General features: G+C 38.3%; 1 long non-coding RNA gene across 2 annotated transcripts in view; it reads left to right on the top strand.

Annotated features, from left to right (window-relative positions):
* Window positions 1-25,589, top strand: part of LOC103016309 (uncharacterized) — a 113,944-nt gene that overhangs the window by 78,899 nt on the left and 9,456 nt on the right. For both annotated transcript variants that reach the window (XR_009008229.1, XR_009008230.1), the window contains exon 3: window positions 14,368-14,436. This is a non-coding gene — a long non-coding RNA (uncharacterized LOC103016309). The remainder of the gene's footprint in view (window positions 1-14,367; window positions 14,437-25,589) is intronic.

The raw sequence follows: 25,589 nt of genomic DNA, 5'->3' as shown, positions 1-25,589 counted from the left end.
ATTTTCTCTGGTCCTTTCTCTCTCTCTTCTCCTTCTGGGACCCCTATAATGAGAATGTTGTTGCGTTTAATGTTGTCCCAGAGGTCTCTTAAGCTGTCTTCATTTCTTTTCATTCTTTTTTCTTTAGTCTGTTCCGCAGCAGTGAATTCCACCATTCTGTCTTCCAGGTCACTTATCCGTTCTTCTACCTCAGTTATTCTGCTATTGATTCCTTCTAGTGTAGTTTTCATTTCAGTTATTGTATTGGTCATCTCTGTTTGTTTGTTCTTTAATTCTTCTAGGTCTTTGTTAATCATTTCTTGCATCTTCTCTATCTTTGCCTCCATTCTTATTCCGAGGTCCTGGATCATCTTCACTATCATTATTCTGAATTCTTTTTCTGGAAGGTTGCATATCTCCACTTCATTTAGTTGTTTTTCTGGGGTTTTTTCTTGTTCCTTCATCTGGTACATAGCCCTCTGCCTTTTCATCTTGTCTATCTTTCTGTGAATGTGGTTTTTGTTCCACAGGCTGCAGGATTGTAGTTCTTCTTGCTTCTGCTGTCTGCCCTCTGGTGGTTGAGGCCATCTAAGAGGCTTGATGGGAGGCTCTGGTGGTGGGTAGAGCTGACTGTTGTAGCAGTCAGAGCTCAGTAAAATTTTAATCCACTTGACTGTTGATGGGTGGGGCTGGGTTCCCTCCCTGTTGGTTGTTTTGCCTGAGGCAACCCAACACTGGAGCCTACCTGGGCTCTTTGGTGGGGTTAATGGCAGACTCTGGGAGGGCTCACACCAAGGAGCACTTCCCAGAACCTCTGCTGCCAGAGTCCTTGTCCCCACGGTGAAACAGAGCCACCCCCCGCCTCTGCAGGAGACACCCCAACACCAGCAGGTAGGTCTGGTTCAGTCTCCCCCAGGGTCACTGCTCCTTCCCCTGGGTCCCGATGCACACACTACTTTGTGTGTGCCCTCCAAGAGTGGGGTCTCTGTTTCCCCCAGTCCTGTCGAAGTTCTGCAATCAATTCCCACTAGACTTCAAAGTCTGATTCTCCAGGAATTCCTCCTCCCGTTGCCGGACCCCCAGGTTGGGAAGCCTGATGTGGGGCTCAGAACCTTCACTCCAGTGGGTGGACTTCTGTGGTATAAGTGTTCGCCAGTCTGTGAGTCACCCACCCAGCAGTTATGGGATTAGATTTTACTCTGATTGCGCCCCTCCTACCGTCTCACTGTGGCTTCTCCTCTGTCCTTGGACGTGGGGTATTCTCCTTGGTGAAGTCCAGGGTCTTCCTGTCAATGATTGTCCAGCAGACAGTTGTGATTCTGGTGCTTTCGCAAGAGGGAGTGAGAGCATGTCCTTCTACTCCACCATCTTGGTTAATCCCCAGACTTAGGTTTTAAAGAGCATTATTGGCTTCTTGAGATCCAGCATCATGCAAGGGAGCTTGAGCTTCATCAGCTCCTAGAATTTTTAGTCACTCTGGATGTCACCAAATATTGAGAGTAAAACCATCTTAGAAGTTCAGCTCCAGTCCAACACCCTGTTAAGTGTACTGTAATATCATGAGAAGCAAACCACCCATCTAGCTGAGCTCAGCCAATCCATGGAATTAAGAAAACTATAAAGCTTTTTGTTGTTTTGAGCCACAAAGACTTGGGATAGTTTGTTAGGCAGCAATAGATAACTGATACAATCACCAAGTCAAAAGATGATTTTGCTTGCACATACACTTCCATTCTGGGAGTGGAAATAGAGTGTGGTTTAGTGAAGTAGTTGTTGGGGATGATGGAGCCCTTCTTCAGTTTTTCCCCCACTTACTCCCATACCCTTGTTCAAGAAAAACAGACTGTTAAATGAGGCAAAACTGATTGTATTCAGACTACTGCAATAGGGAAGAGGGACTCCAGTATAAAGTGAATTTCACTCCAATTAAGACATCATTGACTGAGGTTTTTAAAGGGAGAACGGATAGGGAACAAAAAGGGACCATAAGGAAGTAAAATGGGAAGGGACTAGGGGGCGAAGTGGAAGTAGAAAAATTACAGAAGGAGATAGGTGGAAAATTACTGAAAATGGTTTAGCAAGGTGGGTTGGGACAGTGTATTTTTTTGCAGTTTGGCAGCTTTGTGTTTTCTTGAGCAAAGACAGCCTGAGGGTTAGGGTTACTTTTAGGATTATGGTCTAGTGCAGGTGGAAGCCAAGCTGACGTTTGGTCAAGTCTCTTAGCACAGTATTTAGGCAGGTCCTCTGTGTCACGTGGGAGCTCACAGTTCACATCCCTCCATGCAAATGACCTCAAGTCCTTCTTCAGAGATGAGATAGAGCGTGAACTCTGCCTCCACACGGATACATTCTTCATGGGAGGATGGGGTGTTCCTCTATTTACATTTTCCATCTCTTCTCTTTGCTATCTCCCACTTTATTTCCTTATGGATTTGCTTCATAAAATAGCACTTCTTCCTTCTCTATTTTCTATCATAACCTCTGCAATAGCTCCTCCTCAACATTTCAAGTCTCTCCACTATTATTATGATTCTCCTCTCACCTTGAACTCTTTCTAAATCCTTTTCTTTTTCTTTGCTTCATGGCTGAGTGCTATGGGGATTATTTACACACACTTTCCTCACTTTTTATCACCTACTCTAAGTAAATTTCCCTCTCAGTTGAACTTTTGCTGGAACAACTCACGCATGATCTTTGAACTTCCAAATCTAGTGCGAATACTCACCTCATCAGGAAACCTATTTTTCCCAGTGCTTTTGTGGTTTTTCCACTCATCTTTCTCACTGTTTGTTTCCAGTCATGTTTTAACTGCTCATCAATCACTTTTTTTTTTTTTAATGTCGGGTTGTGGACCAGTGTTCTTTCTTCAAGCCTCTTTTCTCATTAGACTTTCCCTGATTTTACTCATTTATTATGTTACATGCTGAAGATTATTTTTTTTAACATCTTTATTGGAGTATAATTGCTTTACAATGGTGTGTTAGTTTCTGCTTTATAACAAAGTGAATCAGTTATACATATACATATGTTCCCATACCTCTTCCCTCTTGCCTGAAGATTATTAAAGTATGTTTTTGGTCTAGTCCCTGTTATTGAATTATCCTACTGTCTTTTGAAGCTCTCTGCCTGAATATGTGAGAGGTAATTCAAACTCAGTAATTTCTTGCTGCCACCCATGACACTTGCCAAACCTTGGCTCTTGTGTTTTGTTTGTTAGCATAATCCTTTTGCCAGGTCAGAAACATGGGCTTGATCCTACGTTTCTGGACTTCCCCTTACCTCCTGAATCTTATCAGTTTCTGTGTCTTAAATATATTATGATTTCTACCTCTGCTGGTCATTTCCAATTCCACAGCCTTAGCTAAGCTCTCTTGCCTAGACTGTTTCAAAAGTCAGGTTTTGAAGTTGCTTTTCCTTTTTATTAATTTTTAATCTCTCTGCATTCATACCAATAATTTTTTTGAAATGAACATTTGATTACATCGTACTTTACACTTCAGCTATACTCAGGGCTCAGCTGAAGCGTCATTTCCTGTATGAAGCCTCTGTAGTACTTTTCTTACCACTCTTTGCTCTCTTTGCTCTTCCTACTCTAACTTTCACAAACCTCTAGCAATGCACTCAGCCCACCATTTTGCAGTTTACAAGTTTTAAGGTCTTAAGGATTGCAGCTTCCGTTGTTGACCTCTAGAGATCTGTGTAAAGAAGCTTGGGCTCAGTCAGCCCCCAGATGTTTCAGTCACAAAGGGTGAGACACCAGATCGGAGTGTGAAACCATCTTAGAAGTTCCAGCCCCAATCAAGCACCCTGAAAGCTAAGTTTCTAGTTTCTTTTGTGAAGGGACTGTTATTCGATTTTTGATTACCTATCATTTATCAGAGGGGTTGACAAAGTATACCATGGGCTAAATCCAGCATGTCTCCTCTTTTTGTAAATAAAGTTTTTTTGGGACACAGCCATGCCCGGTTGTTTGAAGAATTGTCTGTGGCTTGTTTCATGCTACAATGACAGAGTTGAACAGTCACAACAGAGATCCTATGGCTTACAGTGCCTAAAATATTTACTATTTGGCCTTATAGGGAAAAAGTTTGGTACTTCTGTTTGTGAATGAATGGACATAAAGTGCCATGAAAAGGATAGGTCACATTATGAAAAAAAGAATGGTGTATTACTTTGCAATCATTGTTGCTTTTGTTGTGGTCATCCATTTACAATACTTGATGTCAGTTTATTTATCTCTTATAAAAATAAAATACAGTGTGTGTGTGTGAGTTGTGAGCAAAAAAAAAAAAAAAAGAATGGTGTATTACTTAGGGTAACTATAGCTGTTATACAAATTAACCCCAATATTTTTGAATGTAAACAAAATCAAAGTTTCTGTGTAGTGTATATTAACAGTTAACAGGTTAGCAAGAAGCCCTCCTCCACACAGTCATTCAGGGAACCTGGTAAATGCAAGTTCTTCAACAGGCAGCTTCCAGAGTAAACTTGGATATGAAATAGGCTGTGTTCCCAGGAAGGAAAATAGAACAGAATATTATGGTAAGCAGATAGCAAACTCTGCCACACATAGTATCATTATCACTGGTATAATTTTATTAACAAGTGTCTCCTTTATGCGAACGCTTGTTCAAGTTAATGTATTAAGCTAATGCTCATTCATGTTAATTACTTTAGTAGAATTCTTCTGCCAGACATTATGGTGAGGTAAAAGACACTTTAGTGAGAGTGGTGACATTGGTAAGGACTCAGTCGGGGAAGAAAGCAAGTAACTTTTGGAGCGTGGAACATTTTGAAGGGAAAATAGGTGGTTTATTGTAGGGCTTTTGTTAGTCAGAAAAAGAATGGAGGCCTTGAGTTCCTAGGAGGTTGAGGTGAGAAAAGAGAGAGACAGGAAAGGAAATGTGAGGATCTGGAAGACAAGCTTCGCATCTTTGTCTTGGGTTTCTCAGAGCACAAGGTTTCAGGGGACATATGGCAGAGATGATCAGGCATTTAGGGATTGTTTTAGGGGTTACCACAGAGCAGGATACAATCTCTCTTCAGGCAGTGACTCACTTTTTTCTTTATTTTTAAACTTTTTTTTAGAAATTTCATGTAATGTCTGAAACATTTATATTAACATATTTCCATACAAATAACCCAAAGAAAGTTTAGTATAGGTTGATTTTGTTTGCTTGTTTGTTTGTTTATTTGTTTATACTGCAGGTTCTTATTAGTCATCAATTTTATGCACATCAGTGTATACATGTCAATACCAATCACCCAATTCAGCACACCACTATCCTCACCCCACTGCGGTTTTCCACCCTTGGTGTCCACACGTTTGTTCTCTACATCTGTGTCTCAACTTCTGCCCTGCAAACCAGTTCATCTGTACCATTTTTCTAGGTTCCACATACATGCATTAATATAAGATATTTGTTTTTCTCTTTCTGACTTACTTCACTCTGTATGACAGTCTTTAGATCCATCCACATCTCAACAAATGACTCAGTTTTTTCCCTTTTTATGGCTGAGTAATATTCCATTGTATATATGTACCACATATTCTTTATCCATTTGCCTGTTGATGGGCATTTAGGTTGCTTCCATGACCTGGCTATTGTAAATAGTGCTGCAATGAACATTGGGGTGCATGTGTCTTTTTGAATTATGGTTTTCTCTGGGTATATGCCCAGTAGTGGGATTGCTGGGTCATACGGTAATTCTATTTTTAGTTTTTAAGGAACCTCCATACGGTTCTCCATAGTGGCTGTATCAATTTACATTCCCACCAAGAGTGCAAGAGGGTTCCCTTTTCTCCACACCCTCTCCAGCATTTGTTGTTTGTAGATTTTCTGATGATGCCCATTCTAACTGGTGTGAGGTGATACCTCATTGTAAATTTGATTTGCATTTTTCTAATAATTAGTGATGTTGAGCAGATTTTCATGTATTTCCTGGCCATCTGTGTGTCTTCTTTGGAGAAATGTCTATTTAGGTCTTCTGCCCATTTTTGGATTGGGTTGTTTGTTTCTTTGATATTGAGCTGCATGAGCTGTTTATATATTTTGGAGATTAATCCTTTGTCCGTTGATTTGTTTGCAAATATTTTCTCCCATTCTGAGGGTTGTCTTTTCGTCTTGTTTATGGTTGCCTTTGCTGTGCAAAAGCCTTTAAGTTTCATTAGGTCCCATTTGTTTATTTTTGTTTTTATTTCCATTACTCTAGGAGGTGGATCAAAAAAGATCTTGCTGTGATATATGTCAAAGAGTGTTTTTCCTATGCTTTCCTCTAAGGGTTTTATAGTGTCCGGTCTTACATTTAGGTCTTGAATCCATTTTGAGTTTATTTTTGTGTATGGTGTTAAGGAGTGTTCTAAGTTCATTCTTTTACATGTAGCTGTCCAGTTTTCCCAGCTCCACTTATTGAAGAGCTCCACTTATTCTTTTCTCTATTGTATATTCTTGCCTCCTTTATCAAAAACAAGGTGACCATATGTGCATGGGTTTATCTCTGGGCTTTCTATCTTGTTCCATTGATCTATGTTTCTGTTTTTGTGCCAGTACCATATTGTCTTGATTACTGTAGCTTTGTAGTATAGTCTGAAGTCAGGGAGTCTGATTCCTCCAGCTCCGTTTTTTTCCTTCAAGACTGCTTAGGCTATTCGAGGTCTTTTGTGTCTCCATACAAATTTTAAGATGATTTGTTCTAGTTCCATAATAAATGCCATTGGTAATTTGATAGGGATTGCATTGAATCTGTAGATTGCTTTGGGTAGTATACTCATTTTCACAATGTTGATTCTTCCAATCCAAGAACATGGTATATCTCTCCATCTGTTGGTATCATCTTTAATTTCTTTCATCAGTGTCTTATGGTTTTCTGCAGACAGGTGTTTTGTCTCCCTAGGTAGGTTTATTCCTAGGTATTTTATTCTTTTTGTTGCAATGGTAAATGGGAGTGTTTCCATAATTTCTCTTTCAGATTTTTCATCATTAGTGTATAGGAATGCAAGAGATTCTGTGCATTAATTTTGTATCCTGCAACTTTACCAAATTCATCGATTAGCTCTAGTAGTTTTCTGGTGGCATTTTTAGGATTCTCTATGTATACTATCATGTCATCTGCAAACAGTGACAGTTTTACTTCTTCTTTTCCAATTTGTATTCCTTTTATTTCTTTTTCTTCTCTGATTGCCATGGCCAGGACTTCCAAAACTATGTTGAATAATAGTGGTGAAAGTGGATATCCTTGTCTTGTTCCTGATCTTAGAGGAAATGCTTTCAGTTTTTCACCATTGAGAATGATGTTTGCTGTGGGTTTGTCTTATATGGCCTTTATTATGTTGATGTAGGTTCCCTCTATGCCCACTCTCTGGAGAGTTTTTTATCATAAATGGGTGTTGAAATTTTTCAAAAGCTTTTTCTGCATCTATTGAGATGATCATATGGTTTTGGTTTTTATTCTTCAATTTCTTAATATGGTGTATCACATTGGTTGATTTGCATATATTGAAGAATACTTGAATTCCTGGGATAAATCCCTCTTGATCATGGTGTATGATCCTTTTAATGTGTTGTTGGATTCTGTTTGCTGGTATTTTGTTGAGGATTTTTGCATCTATATTCATCAGTGATATTGGTCTGTAATTTTCTTTTTTTGTAGTATCTTTGTCTGGTTTTGGTATCAGGGTGATGGTGGCCTCATAGAATGAATTTGAGGGTGTTCCTTCCTCTGCAATTTTTTGGAAGAGTTTGAGAAGACTGGGTGTTAGCTCTTCTCTAAATGTTTGATAGAATTCACCTGTGAATCCATCTGGTCCTGGACTTTTGTTTGTTGGAAGGTTTTTAATCACAGTTTCAATTTCATTACTTGTGATTGGTCTGTTGATATTTTCTGTTTCTTCCTGGTTCAGTCTTGGAAGGTTATACCTTTCTAAGAATTTGTCCATTTCTTCCAGGTTGTCCATTTTATTGGCATAGAGTTGCTTGTAGTAGTCTCTTAGGATGCTTTGTATTTCTGCGGTTTCTGTTGTAACTTCTCTGTTTTCATTTCTAATTTTATTGATTTGAGTCCTCTCGCTCTTTTTCGTGATCAGTCTGGCTAATGGTTAGATTGTTTATTTGAGATTTTTCTTATTTCTTGAGGTAGGCTTGTATAGCTATAAACTTCCCTCTGAGAACTGCTTTTGCTGCATCCCATAGGTTTTGGATCGTCGTGTTTTCATTGTCATTTGTCTCTAGGTATTTTTTAATTTCCTTTTTGATTTCTTCAGTGATCTCTTGGTTATTTAGTAACGTATTGTTTAGCCTCCATGTGTTTGTGTTTTTTACATTATTTCCCCAGTAATTCATTTCTAATCTCATAGCGTTGTGGTCAGAAAAGATGCTTGATATGTTTTCAATTTTCTTAAATTTACTGAGGCTTGATTTGTGACCCAAGATGTGATCTATCCTGGAGAATGTTCCATGAGCACTTGAGAAGAAAGTGTAATCTGCTGTTTTTGGATGGAGTGTCCTATAAATATCAATTAAATCAATCTGGTCTATTGTGTCATTTAAAGCTTCTGTTTCCTTATTTATTTTCATTTTGGATGATATGTCCATTGGTGTAAGTGAGATGTTAAAGTCTCCCACTATTTTTGTGTTACTGTTGATTTCCTCTTTTATAGCTGTTAGCAGTTGCCTTATGTATTGAGGTGCTCCTATGTTGGGTGCATATATAGTTATAATTGATATATCTTCTTCTTGGATTGATCCCTTGATCATTATGTTGTGTCCTTTCTTGTCTCTTGTAACATTCTTTATTTTAAAGTCTATTTTATCTGATATGAGTATAGCTACTCCAGCTTTCTTTTGTTGTCAATTTGCATGGAATATCTTTTTCCATCCCTTCACTTTCAGTCTGTATGTGTCTCTATGTCTGAAGTGGGTCTCTTTTAGACAACATATATATGGATCTTGTTTTTGTATCTATTCAGCAAGCCTGTGTCTTTTGTTTGGAGCATTTAATCCATTCACACTTAAGGTAATTATTGATATGTGTGTTCCTGTGACCATTTTCTTAATTGTTTTGGTTTGTTTTTGTAGGTCTTTTTCTTCTTTTGTGTTTCCCACTTCAAGAAGTTCCTTTAGCATTTGTTGTAGAGCTGCTTTGGTGGTGCTGAATTCTCTTAGCTTCTGCTTGTCTGTAAAGCTGTTGATTTCTCCATCGAATCTGAATGAATCCTTGCCGGGTAGAGTAATCTTGGTTGTAGGTTCTTCCCTTTCATCACTTTAAGTATATCATGCCACTCCCTTCTGGCTTGTAGTGTTTCTGCTGAGAAATCAGCTGTTAACCTTATGGGAGTTCCCTTGTATGTTATTTTTCGTTTTTCCCTTGCTGCTTTAAATAATTTTTCTTTGTCTTTAATCTTTGCCAATTTGATTACTATGTGTCTCGGCGTGTTTCTCCTTGGGTTTGTTCTCTTGGACTCGCTGTGCTTCCTGGACTTGGATGGCCATTTCCTTTCCCATGTTAGGGAAGTTTTCAACTATAATCTCTTCAAATATTTTCTCTGGTCCTTTCTCTCTCTCTTCTCCTTCTGGGACCCCTATAATGCGAATGTTGTTGCATTTAATGTTGTCCCAGAGGTCTCTTAGGCTGTCTTCATTTCTTTTCATTCTTTTTTCTTTAGTCTGTTCTGCAGCAGTGAATTCCACCATTCTGTCTTCCAGGTCACTTATCCATTCTTCTGCCTCAGTTATTCTGCTATTGATTCCTTCTAGTGTAGTTTTCATTTCAGTTATTGTATTGTTCATCTCTGTTTGTTTGTTCTTTAATTCTTCTAGGTCTTTATTATACATTTCTTGCATCTTCTCTATCTTTGCCTCCATTCTTTTTCCAAGGTCTTGAATCATCTTCACTATCATTATTCTGAATTCTTTTTCTGGAAGGTTGCCTATCTCCACTTCATTTAGTTGTTTTTCTGGGGTTTTATCTTGTTCCTTCATCTGGTACATAGCCCTCTGCCTTTTCATCTTGTCTATCTTTCTGTGAATGTGGTTTTTGTTCCACAGGCTGCAGGATTGTAGTTCTTCTTGCTTCTGCTGTCCGCCCTCCGGTGGATGAGGCCATCTAAGAGGCTTGATGGGAGGGACTGGTGGTGGGTAGACCTGGGTGTTGCTCTGGTGGGCAGAGCTCAGTAAAACTTTAGTCCACTTTACTATTGATGGGTGGGGCTGGGTTCCCTCCCTGTTGGTTGTTTGGCCTGAGGCCACCCAACACTGGAGCCTACCTGGGGTCTTTGGTGGGGCTAATGACAGACTCTGGGAGGGCTCACTCCAAGGAGTACGTCCCAGAACTTCTGCTGCCAGTGCCCTTGTCCCCACGGTGTGACACTGCCCCCCACCTCCCTGCCTCCGTAGGAGATCCTCCAACACTAGCAGGTTGGTCTAGTTCAGTCTTCCCTGGGGTCACTGCTCCTTCCCCTGAGTCCTGATGCACACACTACTTTGTGTGTGTCCTCCAAGAATGGGGTCTCTGTATCCTCCAGTCCTGTTGAAGTCCTGCAATCCATTCCCACTAGGCTTCAATGCCTGATTCTCTAGGAATTCCTCCTCCCATTGCCAGACCCCCAGGTTGGGAAGCCTGACGTGGAGCTCAGAACCTTCACTCCAGTGGGTGAACTTCTGTGGTATAAGTGTTCTCTACTCTGTGAGTCACCCACCCACCAATTATGGGATTTGATTTTACCGTGATTGTGCCCCTCCTACTGTGTCATTATAGCTTCTCCTTTGTCTTTGGATGTGGGGTATCTTTTTTTGGTGGGTTCCAGTGTCTTCCTTTCGATGATTGTCCAGCAGCTAGTTGTGATTCTGGTGTTCTCGCAAGAGGGAGTGAGAGCACGTCCTTCTACTCCGCCATCTTGGTTCCTCTCCTCCTCACTTTTCTTTTTAACAGTTCCCCAAATAATAGCAACAGCAAAAGTGATGGAGAAAGCAGATTACAGAGTTCTAGAATTTCGATGATAGGAATGTGAAAACTATTAAACTGAAAATGCTTTCTTCTGGCAGATCAGGCCATTGTTGTATGTTGTATGATCAGGCTGTTGTTTTATGCTCGTTGAGTTCTGGGGCTCACTGAGATTGAGCCTTGGAGAAAAAAAAAAAAACACAGGAAAGATAAACTAATTCCTCAAAAGGGAAGTTCTCTCTCTTTTGACATTAGGGGGGCAAAAGAGGGTGAGGTAAGAAATAAGGAATTTTAAAGAATCCTTCTCTGTCTAGAAATTTTAGGTTCCCAAATAGTCCATGAACTAATTAAACATTTACTGAACCATAAAAGAAAAGCTAAGATATATTCCCTCAAGTATAAATTTTTTATTTTATTAATTAGTTTCATGTGTACAACATAGTGATTTAATATTTTTATAGATTATATTCCATTTAAAGTTTTTATAAAATATTGGCTTTATTCCCTGTACTGTGTAATATATCATTGTAGCTTTGGCTATTTGGGGTCTTTTGTAGTTTCATAGAAATGTTAGAATTATTTTCTCTAGTTCTGTGAAAAATGTCATGGGTATTTCAATTGAGATTGCATTAAATCTAGATTATTTTGGGTAGTATGGATATTTTAATAATATTAATTCTTCCAATTCATGTACACGGGATATCTTTCTATTTCTTTATATTATCTTCAGTTTCCTTGATCAATGTTTTGTAGTTTTCCAAGCATAGGTCTTTCACTCCTTGGTTAAGTTCATCTCTAGATATTTTATTTTTTTTGATGTGATTTTAAATGGGATTGTTTTCTTGCTTTCTCTTTCTGATGGTTCATGTTTAGTCTGTGGAAAAGCAACACATTTCTGTATACTAATCTTGTGATCTGAAATTTTACTGAGTTCATTTATTAGTTCTAGTAGTTTTTTGGCAGAGACTTTAGGTATACTATATATAGTATCATGTCATCTGTAAATAGTGACAGTTTTACTTCTTCCCTTCCAATTTGGATTCCTTTTATTTCTTTTTCTTGTTTGATTGCTGTGTATAGGACTTCCAAAACTGTGTTAAATAGAAGTGACAAGAGAGGGCATTTTTGTCTTGTTCCTGATTTTAGAGAAAAAGCTTTCAGCTTTTCACCATTGAGTATGATGTTACCTGTGGGTTTGACATATACGACCTTTATTTTGTTGAGATATATTTCCTGTACACCAACTTTGATAAGAGTTTTTATCATGAATGGGTATTGAATTTTGTCAAATCCTTTTTCTGTGTTTATTGAGGTGATCATGCGATTTTTATCCTTCATTTTGTTGATGTGGTGTATCATATTTATTGATTTACAGATATTGAACTATGCTTGCATCCCTGGAATAAATCCCACTTGATCTTGGTGTATGATCTTTTTAATATATTGTTGAATTCAGTTTACTAATATTTTGTTGAGGATTTTTGCATTTATATTCATCAGAGATATTGGCCTCTAATATTCTTCTTTTTATGAATCTTTGTCTTGTTTTGATATCAGCATAATGATGGCCTTGTAGGATGATTTTGGGAATGTATTCATCCCAATTTATTAATTTCTTCTAGCTTGCCCAATATGTTCATACATAACTGTTTGTAGTATTCTCTTATGATTTTTTGTATCTCTGTGATATTGATTATTGCAATTTCTTTGGTTTATTTTCTTATTTTGTTTATTTGTGTCCTCTCTATTTTTTCCTGGTGAACCTGGCTAAACACATCAATTCTGTTTATCTTTTCAAAAAACCAGCTCTTGGTTTCATTGATTATTTTCTGTTATTTTTTGGTCTCTATTTTATTTATTTCCTCTCTCATCTTTATTATTTTCTTCCTTCTGCTGACTTAGGATTTTGTTCTTCTTTTTCTAACTCCTTTAGATGGTATGTTAGATTGTTTGTTTGAGATTTTTCTTGTTTCTTGATGTAGGCCTCTATTGTTATAAACTTCCCTCTGAGAACTGCTTTTACTGTGAACCACAGATTTTGGAGGTTGTGTTTTTACTTTCATTTGTCTTGAGGTATTTTCTGATTTCCTTTTAGATTTCATCATTGATCCATTGGTTTTCTTCAGTAGCATATTGTTTAATATCCACGTGTTTGTGTTTTCCCCATTTTTCTTCCTGAAATTGATTTCTAGTTTCATGCCTTTATGGTCAGAAAAGATGCTTAATATAATTTCTATCCTCTTAAATTTGTTGAGACTTGTTTTGTGGCCTGGAATGTGATCTACCCTGGAGAAAACTTTCTGTATGCACTTGAAAGGAATGTGTATTCTGCTGTTTTTGGATGGAATGTCCTACAGTTATCTATTAAGTCCAACTGGTCTAATATGTCATTTAAGGCCACTGTTTCCTTATTGATTTTCTTTCTGGATAATCGGTCCACTGATGTAAGTGGGGTGTTAAAGTCCCCTACTAATATTGCATTACAGTCAACTTTTCCCTCAATTTCTCCCTTTATATCTGTTAATATTTGCTTTGTATATTTAGGTGCTCTTTCATGAGATGCATATATATTAATGAGTATTATATCTTCTTCTTGTATTTATCCTTTATCATTATATAATGCCCTTCTTTGTTATATATTTCTTCTCTTGTTACAGATTTCATTTTAAAGTTCATTTGTCTGGTGTGAGTATTGTTAGCCCAGTTTTCTTTTCATTTACATTTTCATGGAATACCTTTTTATATCACCTGACTTTCAGCTTGTGTGTGCCTTTAGCTCTCAAGTGAGTCTCTTGTAAGTAGCCTATAGATGGGTCTTTTTTTTTTTTTTTATCCAGCCACCCTATGCCTTTTGATTGGAGCATTTAGTGCACTGACTTTTTTATTGAATTACAGTTGATGTGTAATAAGTTACAGGGTACAACATAATGATTCATAATTTTTAAAGGTTATATTCCATTTATTGTTATTATAAAATATTGGCTATATTCCCCATGTTGTAAAATACTTCCTTGTAACTTATTTTATACCTAATAGTTTGCAACTCTTAATCTGCTACCCTTATATTGCCCCTCTCCCTTCTTTCTCCCCACTGGTAACTACTAACTTGTTCTCAATATCTGTGAGTCTGTTTCTTTTTGTTATATTCACTAGTTTGTTGTATTTTTTAGATTCCACATATGTGTTATCATACAGTATTGTTCTTTCTCTGTCTGACTTATTTCACTTAGCATAATGCCTTCCAAGTCCATCCATGTTGCTGCAAATGGCAAAATTTCATTTTTTATGGCTGAGTAGTATTCCATTGTATATATATATACCACATCTTCTTTATCCATTCATTTGTTGATGGACACTTAGGTTGATTCCATATCTGAGCAATCTTAAATAGTGCTGCTATGAACATTGGGATGCATGTATTTTTCAAATTTGTGTTTTTGTTTTTTTCAGATGTATACCCAGGAGTGGAATTGCTGGGTCATTCATATGGAGTCCATTGACATTTAAAGTGATTCATAGGTACGTACTTATTGCTATTTTCTTACTTGTTTTCTGGTTGTTTTTGTAGTTCTTCTCAGTTCCTTTTTTCTTCTTTTAGTCTCTTCCCCTGTTTGATGATTTTCTTTAGTGATACAATTGTATTGCTTTCTCTTTTGTTTTTGTGTATCTGTTGTAGGTTTTTGATTTGTGGTTACCATGGGGTTCATATATGTTGATTTATAATTATATATACTTATTTTAGACTGATAGTCATTTAAGTTCTAACATGTTCTAAAAGATCTACATTTTTTAGTCCCCTCCCCCGCATTTTGTGTTTTTGATGTCATATTTCACACCTTCATGTTTATCCCTTAACTGTTTATTCTAGTATAGTTGATTTTTGCAATTTTTGCTTTTACTAGTGGGATTTTTTTTTCTTTCCTATAAATTCTTATTTCTTGTAGCTTTTTCTCTTCTATTAGGGAAGAACCTTTAACATTTCTTATGGGGTCAGTTTAGTATTGATGAACTCTTTTAGTTTTTGCTTGTCTGAGGAGTTCTTTATTGGACCTCAATTGTGAACGATAACCTTGCTGGGTAGAGTATCCCAGGCTGTAGGTTTTTCCCTTTCATCCCTTTAAGTATATCATGTCACTCCCTTCTGGACTGCAAAGTGTTTGCAGAAAAATCAGCTGATAGCCTTATGGGGGTTCCCATATTACTCTTTGTTTTTCTCTTGCTGCCTTTAGAATTCTCTATTTTTAATTTTTGCCATTTTTATTATTATATATCTTGGTGTGGGTCTGTTTGGGTTTATCTTGTTTTTGACTCTCTGTACTTTCTGTATCTGGATATACCTCTTTTCTTCTTCAGGCTTGGGAAGTTTTCAGCCATAATTGAATCAAATATATTTTTGGCCCCTTTCTCTCTCTCTTCTCCTTCTGAGATCCCTATCATGTGAATATTAGTATGTTTGATATTGCCTCAGAGGTCCCTTAAACTATCCTCATTAAAAACAAAAAAAAACTGTTTTTTCTTTTTGCTGGTCTAATTGGTTGATTTCCACTATTCTATCTTCCAGACTGCTTATGCATTTTTCTATATCACCTAGTCTGCTGTTAATTTCTTCTAGAGTACTATTCATTTCAGTTATTGTGTTTTTTAATTCTGTTTCTTTTTTGTATTTTCTAGTTCCTTGTTAAAGTTCTCACTGTGTTCATTTATTCTTTTCCCAAGTTCAGTTAACATTTTTATTACTACTGCTTTGAACTCTTTATTTAGTAATTATTTATCTCTGTTTCATTAGGGGTTTTTTCAGGTTTTTTTTTTTTCTCATTCTCTTGTTTGAAACATTCTTCTATCCTCTCAGTTGTTTAAATTTATTTGCCTCTATGAAATTAGGTGAAAGAGTTACCTGTCCTGGTCTTGAAGGGGTGTACTTTATGGGAGCATCCCTATGTGGTCTGTATGTGGCCAGTGACTTCGGTGGGAGAGCAGGATCTTAAGTGCGCATGGGTCATGTCTTATCCTTGGGTGTGCTGACAGCTGCCATCTTGATGTGAGGTAGGGCTAGAGCCAGATCCAGGTGTGAACTGAGGCTTATCCTGTGCTCAGTGACAGTCACCACCTTATGAGGTGGTTGGGGTCCAAAGGGTTGGAGAAAAAGTCCTGAGGGTTGGGTCCAAGCTGGTTTCATTTCCTCTATGTATATGTGTACCCTCTTTGGGAATGGCAGCGTCCAGCCTAGTGGAAAGCAATGCTGGAGCAAGAGAGGCTGGAACAGGCATCTGGTGTGAGCTGGGTTGCAGGCTGGTGTGGTCCCAACGAGCCGGTCAGAGCTTCAGGCAGTTTTCAATCTGCTTCCACCATGCTGTTCCTGGGAGTGAACAAGCATGTACATACACTCTTGCATGTATGAAAAGAGTCTCACTTTCTTATAGTTGTTTTCAAACCAGCTAAGTGGACTCCTTTTCCCAGTGTTGAACCCCATGGCTGTGGTGCCCAATATGTGGCTTGAACTCTTCACTCCCCAGGGAGGATCTCTGAGCCTGTGATAGCCACCCCCCACTTCCACGGATGTGGGTCTCAATCTGATTGCTTCTCTACCCTTCTTACTTGACTCCATGTGGATCTTTCTTTACAGCCTTCGTTGTAAAAGAGCTTTCCTGCCAGTCTTGTTTCTAGTGAGAGTTGCTCCACATGTAGATGTATTTTTGATGTGTTTTTGGGGGAGGTGTGCTCACCATCTTTCCACTCTGCTATCTTGATCTTCCTCCTCCTTCAAGCAGTTTAGAAACATCACTTCACAATATAGGACAATATATAATGAAGCATAAATGTGTGGGATTCATTGTAAATATATGGTGAATTCTCTGCGGAAATGAGAGGAGGAACAAATCATTATTTATTGCAAAAATAATGTTGAACAGGAAACCACCCCAAAACTTAGTAGCTCAAAACAAAAATTATTAGTTCTCAGAAATTTACAGTTTGGCTGGGTATCTTTTAATCTAGGCCAAATACATCTGCCCTTGGCTGGGCTTATACAAATGGTGGGCCAGCTGATTGAGGATGGCCTCAGACGGAAGAACATAGCTCTATTCCATGTGTTCTCTCATCCTTTAGCCTCCTTTCTGAGCTTGTTCTAAAAGGAATTTCTCTATTTCAGCCATTGTCAAACTTTTTGATCTTAGGAACCCTTCATATTCTTAAAATTATTGAAGATCCCAAAGACCTTTGATTTAGGTTGGTTATAGCTATCAATATTTACTGTATTATAAATTAAAATGGAAAAATTAAAAATCTTTATTACTACACTACAAATAACAGTAATAAACAAAAGTAATAAAAAGCAATAATAAAAAATTTAACATAAATGACATATATTTGTGAAAAATAACTATATTATTCAAAATAGAACATTGAGAAAGTGGCATTATTTTAAATTTTTCACAAATCTTTTTATTGTCTGGATTAATAGAAGTTAAACTCTCTTATCTACATCTGCATTGAATCTATTATGATATGACTCTATGCAGATCTTTAGATGGAAGAGGGAGGAAATTGTAGACTCTCTAAAAGGGTCTTGGGGACCCCTAGGATTCCTTGGGCCATACTTGGAGAACTGCTCTATTCAAGTTCTCCATAGAGTTTATCATGGCAATCTTTGGAAAAAGAGTTAAAAATGCAAAAAGAACATATAACAAATTGTGATTTTTTTCTCCCCAAACTGGCTATTCACAGTGAATGTTTAAAAAAAAAAAAAAAAGGTTTCCTCTAATTTGTTGTAACAAGAACAAAAATAAAATCTATGATTTTTGGGCCAGTGCCCCAAATCACTTAGTCATCATGCAAAATGCAACAAATAAGAATTTTAATCATGGGAAAAAGTTTCAAAGGATCTGACTAAATGCCTAGGTTGAATTTGATAAAACTGTGATCTTAACTCCCATATACCATGCTTTATTGAAGGGATATTTTTTTCACCATTCAAAAAATTCCAGCCAATTTCATTGAGATTCTTCATGTTCCAGAAACTTCCTCAAAGCTGACCTTTCATTCTCTGGTGACCTGGGCACGAATTTCTCAGAAATCAAAAGCCTGACTGCTCAGTCAGATTGGGAGTGGCATTTCCTAACATTTTGATTGGAAAAGAAAATTTGAGTTCTAACAAATTCATTTCAGAAAGAATGAGCTGAAGTTTCTTTGCCTAATGCCATTTACAAAGCTCATTACAAATTCTTAAACTAATGCAGTTGATGAAGAAAGTGAATTATTAGTTCTGGTTTTAAAATTCCATTACAGTATCCATATCTTTCTGTTCCACTTCAAAAAGTAGATTCTGATATTAGTATGCAGCCCAACCCTTATTTTAATTACGGATTATAGAATAAATGAATTTAAATAACAAGTATCTTAAAAATCCAATTTTAAAGCATAGAAAATTTTAAAATTAAAAAAGCACACAGGGCTTCCCTGGTGGCGCAGTGGTTGAGAATCTGCCTGCTAGTGCAGGAGACACGGGTTCGAGCCCTGGTCTGGGAAGATCCCACATGCCACGGAGCAGCTGGGCCCGTGAGCCACAGCTGCTGAGCCTGCGCGTCTGGAGCCTGTGCCCCGCAACGGGAGGGGCCGCGATAGTGAAAGGCCCGCGCACCGCGATGAAGAGCGGTCCCCGCACCGCGATGAAGAGTGGCCCCCACTTGCCGCAACTAGAGAAAGCCCTCGCACGAACCGAAGACCCAGCACAGCCAAAAATAAATAAATAAATAAATAAATAAATAAATAAATAAATAAATAAAATTTAAAAAGCACACAGAAGGAAAGATAATCACATACAATCTTACACAAAAGCTACCACTGTTACCAGTTGATTTTTCCCCCCAACATTATTTAATTTTTGCTGGCATCGTTAATACAAAGTTATTTTACATTAATTTTACACCTTTCCTTTTTACTTAAAATACATGATGGGCTTTTTTCCCTTTCCTCTGTGATTAACCACAGAGACAGTTTAAAAAATATATATATATATAGCCTACTTACTAAGAGGAGTTCTATCTTTATATGTAAACAATGACTTGTAAAAGGCATTAAAAGTGACCTCAGAGGGAGAGAGATGAACAGTCCCTAGGAAGCCTTAGATCCTCCCAGGCAGCGATGGTTGTGCATTTCCTTCCTATTACCCTTGAGAGGGACGTGTGGTTTGTGCAGTCCTCCGGGTTGACCCCTCCTGGGAGAATAATTCTGTCATTTCCATTAGGAAGATGATTTATTGAGGGCAGTTCCTTTTTAGGACTGGACAGGAAAATCACCCTTGCAACCTGATGATGCTTATTTCCTCTGCAAAACCCTTCAATGACGAGGTCGTAGCAATTACGTTGGCCTTAAACGGAATCACAGGCACCTCTCTAATTCCTTCTGTAATCTTATCTGGTAACACAAAGGTAACCACCGTGTCCTCATGGTTTGGAATGGATGTAAAGCAGGGAATGTAGCTCCCAGATTTCTCACAAGAGAGCATCCAGCCCAGTAACAGATATGCCCTAAGGCCATGCTGGAGAAGCCGGATGCTGGACGGTGGGTATTACAATTGCACATGCCCTTGTAAAAGTGAATATGATTGCAGCTGGAAAATAATTTTCTATCAAGGCACATGGCAAGACATTTTGCTTCCATCTATTGATATCTCTGCCTACTCCCTTTGTTTCTCATTGAAACTCAGGGAACTCAATGGTTCAGTCCCTGTTTTTCAAAAACTGTTCCTTGAGGTACAGTTAAGGGATGCGCCTCTGCATCCCAGTAGAGGGCAGTTTCCTCAAGCCTACAGTAGTACATCATTGCTAAGCTCCCCTCACTTCTCAGGTGTGGTTGTTCACACCTTGTCCTAGAGAAAAGTAAACTTGTAGTCAGGTTACATGATTACACTGGCTACACGTCAGCTTGCATTGTGCTAAACTGGTCGTTCACGCAGATACTTCCTTTAAAAAATAAACGTGAATGCAGTTGTGGTTGTGAGGAGTGAGTGCCACAGGGAGAGTAAAGAGATCTGGGTCCTGGTCTTGGATTTGTCACTAAATAGCTATGTGATGTTAAGCAAGTCACTTTATTTCAATTCTGCATCTGCAATGAGGTGTTTTGAACAGTATGACCTAAAAATTTTAGATACAAGAGAATTTTCCTATAATATTTTTAAAGCCCCAATAAAAATATATTTCAAGGCTGAGAGTTTGAAGTTAAAGAAATGGCACTATATATTAAGTAACATTAACTCAAATAGCTTAACTGATTCACAATATCAACTTTATAGATTGTCACCAGTCTATGGGAGTCAGACTAAATCATCTTTAATCTTAGGAAAATTCAACAGGGCATGACATTTGGGAGTGAGAACTGATTTCTGACCCCGCATTGGCTTCTCCCTAGCTGTCAGACTTTGGGTGAATAACCTTAACTTTCTGATTCTCAGTTTTCTCATGAGCAAGATGAGTGGGGTGGGCTAGATCAACGTTTGCCCAAAAAGAACCAGTAGTTGAATAAGTTTGGGGAAAGATAAGCAGGGGTCTCTACTGCAGCAAGTCTTTTTTTTTTTTTTTTTTTTTAAAGGATTTTCTTATTTATTTATTTATTTATTTATTTATTTATTTTTGGCTGTGTTGGGTCTTCGGTTCGTGGGAGGGCTTTCTCCAGTTGCGGCAAGCGGGGGCCACTCTTCATCGCGGTGCGGGGACCGCTCTTCATCGCGGTGCGCGGGCCTTTCTCTATCGCGGCCCCTCCCGTCGCGGGGCACAGGCTCCAGACGCGCAGGCTCAGCAATTGTGGCTCACGGGCCCAGCTGCTCCGTGGCATGTGGGATCTTCCCAGACCAGGGCTCGAACCCGTGTCCCCTGCATTAGCAGGCAGATTCTCAACCACTGCGCCACCAGGGAAGCCCTGCAGCAAGTCTTGAACCCTTTCCACAGGGTCATCTAACACTTATTTACTGGGAGCCCTTTCCCAGAGTGACAGCCGGAACATTGAACAACTGGTCAGCCTGTCACTGACCCATCATAATGAATTCTGGCAGCTCTGAATCCACTCTGGAGGCCCCCAGTGGCATCTGTCAATTGTTGCTAGGTCCTGGGGAGGCCTAGAGAGAAGCTGGATTACCAGGGAGAGTGGGCCCTAGTCCAATGGCTGTTTATTAGTCTCTATGGAATTATGTCAGTATTTTCACAACTGGCATGGAACCATAGTAAGTACACACTATCACATCTGCACTGCTCTAGGGTGAAGTGGTCTCTCTAACTTTGTCTCTTAAAACATGATGTCTGGACAAGCAGCAGGAGCAGCCCCTGGGAGCTGCTTAAAGAGGCAAATTCCTGGGTTCCACTTGAGATCTGGCAAATCCAAATCTGCATTTTGACACGATCCCCAGGTGATCAGTGTGCACCTTACGATTTTGGAAGTGATGGTATACAAAATGCAGTTACTTACAATGCACAGGGATTTTGGCTGGTGCCCACAGGCAATCACCAAAGAGTGCCGGTTTTCACTGAGAAGAAAAAGATAAATAGTTTCTGCTGAATCGGAGGACTCCTTTCCCTGCTGGATGCCAGGCACTGAGAGCATGCCTATTTTTTAGTTTCCTCTGCTCTCCCTGGTGCCTGTGTACCGTTGGCTGCTCCTCTGTTTCCCTGTGGTTATTATTAACCAGGCAAACACTCCTGAGTCTTTCCTTCTCATAATTAGATGGGTTCTAGGTGGGTTCTTGATGGGCTCAAGGCTCTATCTTCTCAAATTCTAAGTCTAGGAACCGACTCTCCTTAGCTGGCTTTGGGATGATGGCCAAGCCATTTAACCCTCACGGATTTTAGTCCTCTCAATGGTAAAATGGCCTCAAAGGCCTTTTCCTCTCAGGCAGGGATGGCTATGTCATTTTCAGGACACAATTGAAAGTGATAATTCAGGGTCTCTCATTCAAAAAGAAAATTTATGAAGTTCAGTTGAAAGAGTAAAATATACAGCTTTTTCCTTAAAACATATTCTGTTACTTATAAAATGAAATAGGAGTAATAGTGATAAATATATAACAGCATAAACTTGCAAATACAAAATACAGTATTTCTGTGCCAGAATAAAATAATAATACTACATCTTTTCCATCAAATGTGATGATCTTTAAAGTTCCCTTCCCAAGCCTGCAGATAACTGCTTTGCAATGTTGCAGCCGTTTTCAAAACCAGAGGCTCTAAACTCTGACAAATCTAATAGCTCCCTGATATGTCTTATTGCAATGTCCACTTTGACTTTGTAATAATTTACTGACAAAGTTTATTGCTTGTGTACTGGAAGTTTCTGTCCCTGTGCTAGTCCAGAGAGTTAATAGCTGTGCAGATGCTGTGAGGATGAGCTCCAGGCAGGGTCAGACCAGCTGCTTTCCCACTGAGGGTCCTTCCCCCATGGGAGGCCCTCCTTTCCTCCAGGGCTGCAGCCGCTGCTGTCACTGCTGCTATTGCTGCCACTGTCAATGCCCATGTGGGTTCCGATCTTACCACGGCTGCTCCTGGAGGCCCTGAGGAGCCCAGAGCTACCCCAGGTGTGCACAATAATTAGCCAGGCCAGATGCTCCATGCTGCCTACCTCCAGCAGTGATGGGCTGAGCTCACCTCCTAAGCCCGCACATGTGCTGGCTGCCTCCCAGTGGGTTATATCTCCTCTGCTCATGTACATGCTTCATGGTCCTAGTGGGCTCAGCTTACACAACTCAGGTTCAAAGTTTGGATTATTAATAATTTCAAGAAGGCAATAGCAGTTCATTAAACAAAGTGCTGGGCCTCTTCTGAGAGTGAGACCCTGTGTAACTACACAGGTGTAACACTCATGAAGGCCGTCATGCTGGAAGGTGTGATGGAAATTATGCTTCCAAATTGGATCTGTATCATTATATTTTTTAGCATCTTTATTGGAGTATAATTGCTTTACAATAGTGTGTTAGTTTCTGCTTTATAACAAAGTGAATCAGCTATACATATACATATATCCCCATATCTCCTCCCTCTTGTGTTTCCCTCCCACCTTCCCTATCCCACAGATCTCCTATCTGTAACATTATTGATTCAAATAAGCCATTCATTATTTATTTTTTTGGGGGGGGGTGCTGCACCGCATGGCACGCAGGATCTTAGTTCCCCCACCAGGGATCGAACCCGTGACCTCTTCATTGGAAGAGCAGAGTCTTAACCGCTAGACCACCAGGGAAGTCCCACACTCTTTATTAATGTACCAAGTTTATAACCTTTCTTATGGAGCCATTGATATTCATAATGATGGATTCAAATGAAACATTTAAGAAACTGTTTTTGCCATTAGAAATTTATTCCAAAGGAAAAATTAATAAAATTAATTAAATTTTAATTAATAAAATTAAAAATCCATGATCTGCAGAATATATTAATTTCTTGATTAAGCAGGTAGTTTTCTGTAGGAGGTTAAAGACACTTAACATATTTAAGCTCAGGCTAGTTTTCTTTGTGAATCTGGAAGTCTGAACCAGGCCTTTAATGTATAGTGAATGAATGAATAAAAGTCTTCTTGAGGAAAATGTGGAGAAAACCTAAGTTCAAGGAAGTTAGAAATTGGGTCAGATGTTCTAGAATGGTGATTTTCAAACTATATTTTGCATTGGGAATCACTTTGGGAGCTCAAGAAAAAGGCAAATACCCATGTCTCTGCTCCCCAGAGAGTTCTTATGGAACAGGTCTGGGGTGAGACCCTGGGGTTTGTATATTTAATAAGGATGCCAGGTGATTCTGACTCAGGTGGTTGGTGTACCAGGAAATTCAGTGTTTTAAGTCAGGATAGGGGTTCTGGATTTTATCCCCTAACAAAACCAGACCAAGAAATTAATGGGATTGTGAAGACCATGATGGATAGGGCAAGAATTTTCCTGCCTGGCTCTGAACTAAAAGAGTATCTACCCCTTTAGTTATTTTTATCTCCAGATATTGATATTTTTATGGTCTTTCACTTTTATCTAGGAGCTTGAATTCATCTAGAAAAGGTATCTGGGAAGTGGGCTATGCTTTTGAAAGACATATGCTTAAATCGGGTAATGGTGTGAGAAAGAGGTGAAAGGAAAGAAGAATGAGGAGAAGAAAGGAGGAGAAATGAAACTCAAAGATTGGAAGAAAACATTAATTCCATTATGTATATTTATTGTATGTCTGTTTTGTTACAAGGACTATATTAGACCCTGGGGAATTATAAATTGAAAAGACCCAGTTCTTAGAAGAAGGTGCCCATGTTATTTTCCTTCCCAGCAATTCTGTCTACTCACCCCCACTCCCATCTTACTGTCCTTCTCCTTCCCCATCTTAAGAGAATCAAGATTAATGAAGGAGAGAGGAAGAAGATGAAACAAGGACAATGAAAAATTCTGTACAAGTTGTTCTTGCCTGTTGTTGTGTCTCATCGAAGTTCAAACATTTTTGTATTTCCATTTTTATTTTGAGCTACCAGGAAAGAGGTGAATTTTTACATCTTTGCCTTCATCTGGACTCTATTTAGCTGCTACAAATTGATATTTTCTGATTTGAATAAAGCACATATAACTGTTATCATCTTACAAGTTCAAAATTTTAGTTTGAACTTCCTGTTTAGTTGATGGTTTCTAGACAGTTAAATATGTTTAATTTTCTGAGCTTTTCTTTCTGTTGAAATGATTTGTAACATGGATAACTATTTTAGTGGACTCTAGTGGCTAAAAAGAAAAAAAAGGTTAAGGAATGATGTATTGCTGTTTATATAATAGGATGACTTTTCTTGAACATTTTGAGAACTTTAGATTTCACTGAGTTTCCATTTCTGGTGAGATATCTGAACACTAATATCTGAGTTTTCAGGCAAGCCACAGCTTAACTCTATTGCCACAGTTATCTAAAATTGCTCTTTCAACTATTTATAGTTAAAAGCTAATTTAAGAAATAATACTTGAAATAAGTTTCATTTAGTGGGTTATATATATATATCTTTACTATAAAAAACTTTATAAAATTACCATTTGATCTAGACTAAAATTTATCGGTCAACATGGTACTCTATTTAAAGGGCTTTTAGGACAAATATTTACCATATTTGTGAAATTTCTTTTTAATAAGGTACACAAGTACCTTATGAAGGATTCATCTGAGACTCCTGAATATGTGTACATATATATTTTAAGGTGGGATCCGGAGAGACTGAAATGGGTCTGTTGAACCACAAGATCTCATTGTTGGTGATGTTTATCTTCATGGCTCCAACTTCTAGCACGACACCCCAACATGTTTATTAAATAAACTTTTATGTCCCTTTGATTTAATATTGAGTATATTTTGAATTTGATACTAAAATTGGGCTAAGAGGCACTTCCAGGCCTCCCAGCAAAAGGCTAGATGTTGCCAAAGTTCTTCAGAACACTGTCGGAGTGTTAGCATTGTGTTCACAGCTCACCCAGGGCGTTTGCAGAAAGGCAAAGATATAGAGCTTTGAGGAAATTATCTGGGTAATTCATGGAAAAACAACAACAAGGAACAATGATATTGAGGAAAAGAAAGGTTAGGGCCTGAATTAATTAGTCTATATGTAATTTATTTAATTTAGTGATTATCAATTTTATTCTTAATAATTATAATAATTTATTTGTATAATCACAAAATGATTTTTTTACACAA

This window comes from Balaenoptera acutorostrata, chromosome 4 (assembly GCF_949987535.1).
Source record: "Balaenoptera acutorostrata chromosome 4, mBalAcu1.1, whole genome shotgun sequence".
Taxonomy (NCBI): Eukaryota; Metazoa; Chordata; class Mammalia; order Artiodactyla; family Balaenopteridae; genus Balaenoptera; species Balaenoptera acutorostrata.
Note: the sequence above shows the minus strand (reverse complement) of the source record. Positions and strands in the feature narration are given on the sequence as shown.